Raw genomic sequence first — 4937 nt, forward strand, 5'->3', positions numbered from 1 at the left:
AGAAGAAAGAGAGCATTATAAAATTATACATATATAAAAGATTTGAACTTAATATTTGCCAAAATCCATAACTTGACTATTCAGACTGGTGCAAATTATTAGCATAAAGGCAAAGCAGCATTTTTGTTATAACCACTTGAAATAATTGCCATACAGAGATCCAATAGTATGATTGGGAAAAAAAAAAAAAGATGGCCCAACAGGGGAGGGACAGAAAAAAAAATGGAATACCTATAGAGACTTGGTCTCTGCTCTTGTTGGAAATTTTACATTCGCTGTATCTTCTAGATATGATTCATCTTGTCTGCTCCTAAGTAAAGCAAATACTGAGTATTCATTACATGTGTAACTATTAAGCACGCTTATAACCTGTCCCAATAAGGGATAGCTATTTGCTATTATACGATATCCTATGCCACTGTGGAAGCATATTAAGAAAACTTTTTTCTAATTTTCTGCTTACAAAGAATTTACAATCCAGTTGAGATAAGATTTAGAAAGCATGAAAATATTAAAGAATAATTTAGTACTAAATAGTCTGCTTTTGATTAAAGCAACAATTAGACATGAGAGACTAGAGTTAGAGATGAGGGACTAGAATAATCTGTGAGCTTGAAGACAGGGGTACACCTTGACCTGAGTTAAATGGTATACTATAAGGTAGATGGTATTTAAATAATCAGTTCACAGATTGAGATAGGCCTGAATTGTGAACTCAGTTTTGCTCTTTACTTAAAATATGATCTTGGAGAGATTGTTTACTTCAGTTTCTTCAATGTAAAATGGTGCTTGTAATGTCTAAAAAGTGTAGAGGGTTCAGCATAGTGCCTATCCCTAGCTGGTACACAACCAATTATTTTTGTGCTCTTATGGAGAAGATTTAGTTAAGTACAGAATGCCCTCAGAGGAGAGAGTGTTTAAGCAAAGACTGATGATACACAATTTTGCAGTCCAGTAGGAATTGCATGTAAGAGAAAGTTTGACTAAATGGAGAAGAGCAGAGTGTGAAGCTTAACATTCAAAGCAGTATATTTTGTGGGCCCCAGGGAGAAATTAAGGTTTTTACAGGGGCCCACTGTTGTGATTAAATAGGCCTTTGGAAAGACAGCAGAAGGAATGTGGAAGGATGCCTTAGGGAAAAACTAAGTGGGGGGCTTAGAGGTGGAATGCTGTCAGAAAGCTTACTGAAGAGGTAATTGTGTCAGTTTTGGTGAAATTTGTGGCAGTGGGTGAGAGAGGAAAGGGTAGATTCTAGAGTATTCTAGAAAATCAAGCCTATCAGCCTTGCAGAATGTGTGGATATGAGGAATGAAGAAAATGCTAAGAATAATTCTCGTTTCTAGCTTCAGTTCAGTTCAGTTCAGTCGTTCAGTCTTGTCTGACTCTTTGCAAGCCCATGAATCACAGCACGCCAGGCCTTCCTGTCCATCACCAACTCCCGGAGTTCACTCAAACTCACGTTCATCAAGTCGGTGATGCCATCCAGCCATCTCATCTTCTGTTGTCCCCTTCTCCTCCTGCTCTCAATCCCTCCCAGCCTCAGGGTCTTTTCCAATGAGTCAACTCTTCGCATGAGGTGGCCAAAGTATTGGAGTTTCAGCTTCAGCATCAGTCCTTCCAAAGAACACCCAGGACTGATCTCCTTTAGGATGGACTGGTTGGATCTCCTTGCAGTCCAGTGGACTCTCAACAGTCTTCTCCAACACCACACTTCAAAAGCACCAATTCTTCGGCGCTCAGCTTTCTTCACAGTCCAACTCTCATGTCCATATATGACCACTGGAAAAACCATAGCCTTGACTAGACGGACCTTTGTTGGCAAAATAATATCTCTGCTTTTGAATATGCTATCTAGGTTGGTCATAACTTTCCTTCCAAGGAGTAAGCGTCTTTTAATTTCATGGCTGCATCACCATCTGCAGTGATTTTGGAGCCCAAAAATATAGTCAGCCACTGTTTCCACTGTTTTCCCATCTATTTCCCATGAAGTGATGGGACCAGATGCCATGATCTTCGTTTTCTGAATGTTGAGCTTTAAGCCAACTTTTTCACTCTCCTCTTTCACTTTCATCAAGAGGCTTTTTAATTCTTCTTCACTTTCTACCATAAGGGTGGTGTCATCTGCATATCTGAGGTTATTGATATTTCTCCCAGTAATCTTGATTCCAGCTTGTGCTTCTTCCAGCCCAGTGTTTCTAGTTTGGGAGACTTAAATGATGGTTTTGGTAGATGATAATGCTTATGACTAGAAGAGAAAGCAAACTGGGAAAATAAAGTGAGTTCCGTTTGCACTGTATAGCATTTGAAATGCATCTAAAATACACCTAGATGGAGATATCTATGTGACAGCTGGAAATACAAGGTCAAAGTTTTGGAGGGAAGTTCTGAAGGAGGAACTGATCAAGACCTCTGGTACTCGCTTCCATGATACAATTTGTCCTTCTTAATGTAGTGCGTCTTCCATGGAGAACTCTTGGTGAGGGTGGGGAGAGGAGGAAATTAACTGTCAAAATTGGTTATCTACTGGGATTATATAGGATATGTGTTAATCTAGTCAGTATAGATCCCAAATGATTGATAGGACAGGGCTTAGAGATGTTAAGACCCAGAAAATATATTATTTGTCCTGTGCAGATCAAATGAATTATATCCGGAAACATAGATTTTATGTATACTAAGTTACTTAGCCTATAAATAACCACAAACAGTGATTTTATGTGTAACAAAATACATCCTTTTGTGTTTATTCACACAGTACATGTTGTAAAGATTTTCTCTCTTTCCTTGCAATGCTGTTGTCTACTTAGGAAGTTGCCCCATTTTAAAAACAAGATAGAAGTTCTCTGACAAAAATCATAATATGAGACAGTTCTGACATACCATACCTTATTATCAGATGTGTAGCTGAAACAACCTGGATGTGAACAAGGAAAGAAAAGAGGAATTATTTACATGGATGAGAAGCAAATACTAAAGTTTATGCCATCAGTCATGATTCAATATTCGTTCAAATCAAAAGAGGCAAAAACAGAAAATAAAAATTGATTGTAGAACTAATTATTCTAGAATCTTATCACCCCTCAGAATATCTCCTTTTCTCAACTGGTCAACACACACACACACACACACACACATACACACGCACACACACACGTAGAGTGCATTTTATTCTGGTCTCTAAGGTTTTTATTACCACCTTTTTATCTGCACATTTTTTATGATTACCTTCCTTTCACTCCTCCAGGACCACTCTCTACCTGCCCACTGTCCTGAAGTCCAAAGACAGAGAGTATGTAGATGGGGTCAGTGCTTTCATACTTCCAACTTCCAACTGAGTCTGGCCAATGGAGAGGAAGCACAGACAGGAACACTGCAGAATGGGAAAGGAGTGAGGTCAGTATATTTATTCCCCTGGTTTTCTCCCTGAACAGTGTCTTAGCCTTCCTGGCTAAGGAAGTAACTATTTCTCCCAAAGTGACTTTCTCTGAAAGTGACTCACTAGCATGACTTACTTATTCATGTTCTTGAAACTTCTCCCTTCTTTTGTTGCTTTGGGTCTAGGAATTGTAACATTTTTACAGTCCTAGATTCATATATATTCTTTCAGTTCCCTATACCTTGGCCCATAGCCTTTCTCTCCTTTTTTCTTCCAATTGAGTTATAGTTGATATACTATGTAAATTTCAAATATACAACATAGTGATTCACAATTTTAAAGGTTCTAGTCCATTTATAGGTACTATAACGTATTGACTATATTTCCTGTGCTGTAAAATATACCCTTGTAGCTTATTTATTTTATAGTTATAGTTTTAGTAGTTTGTATCTCTTAATCTCCTACCTCTATTTGCCTCTCCTTCCTACCCTCTCCCCAGCGGTAACACCTAGCTTGTTCTCCTTATCTGTTTTGTTATACTTACTAGTTTGCTTTAATTTTTTTAGATTCCACATTAGAAAAGGCAGAGGAACCAGAAGTCAAATTGCCAACATCCATTGTATCATCGAGAAAGCAAGAGAGTTACAGAAAAACATCTACTTCTGCTGTATTGACTACGCCAAAGCCTTTGACTGTGTGGATCACACAATAAACTGTGGAAAATTCTTAAAAAGATGGGAATACTGGACCACCTGACCTGCCTCCTAAGAAATCTGTATGCAGGTCAAGAAGCAACAGTTAGAACTGGACATGGAACAACAGACTGGTTCCAAATCGGGAAAGGAGTTCATCGAGGCTGTATATTGTCACCCTGCTTATTTAACTTATATACAGAGCACATCATGCGAAATGCTGGGCTGGATGAAGTACAAGCTGAAATCAAGATTGCTGGGAGAAATATCAGTAACCTCAGATATCAGATGACACCACCCTTATGGCAGAAAGTGAAGAAGAACTAAAGAGTCTCTTGATGAAAGTGAAAGAGGAGAGTGAAAAAGTTGGCTGAAAGCTCAACATTCAGAAAACTAAGATCATGGCATCTGGTCCCATCACTTCATGGGAAATAGATGGGGAAACAATGGAAACAGTGAGAGACTATTTTGGGGGCTCCAAAATCACTGCAGATGGTGACTGCAGCCATGAAATTAAAAGACGCTTGCTCCTTGGAAGAAAGGCTATGACCAGCCTGGACAGCATTGAAAAGCAGAGACATTACTTTGCCAACAAAGGTCCATCTAGTCAAGGCTATGGTTTTTCCAGTAGTCACGTATGGATGTGAGAGTTGGACTGTGAAGAAAGCTGAGCACCGAAGAATTGATGATTTTGAACTGTGGTGTTGGAGAAGACTCTTGAGAGTCCCTTGGAGTGCAAAGAGATCCAACCAGTCCATCCTGAAGGAGATCAGTCCTGGGTGTTCACTGGAAGGACTGATGTTGAAGCTGAAACTCCAATACTTTGGCCACCTGATGTGAAGAACTGACTCATTGGAAAAGACCCCGAT

General features: G+C 39.2%; 1 long non-coding RNA gene across 1 annotated transcript; it reads left to right on the plus strand.

Annotated features, from left to right (window-relative positions):
* Window positions 1–2122: 2122 nt before the first annotated feature.
* On the plus strand, window positions 2123–3982 carry LOC120860213. The gene is made up of 3 exons (XR_005720268.1): window positions 2123–2275; window positions 3245–3393; window positions 3943–3982. It is a non-coding gene; the product is annotated as an uncharacterized LOC120860213 (long non-coding RNA).
* The last annotated feature ends 955 nt before the right edge of the window (window positions 3983–4937 follow it).

The sequence above is a fragment of the Oryx dammah genome, unplaced genomic scaffold, assembly GCF_014754425.2.
Source record: "Oryx dammah isolate SB20612 unplaced genomic scaffold, SCBI_Odam_1.1 HiC_scaffold_11050, whole genome shotgun sequence".
NCBI classification, from domain to species: Eukaryota; Metazoa; Chordata; class Mammalia; order Artiodactyla; family Bovidae; genus Oryx; species Oryx dammah.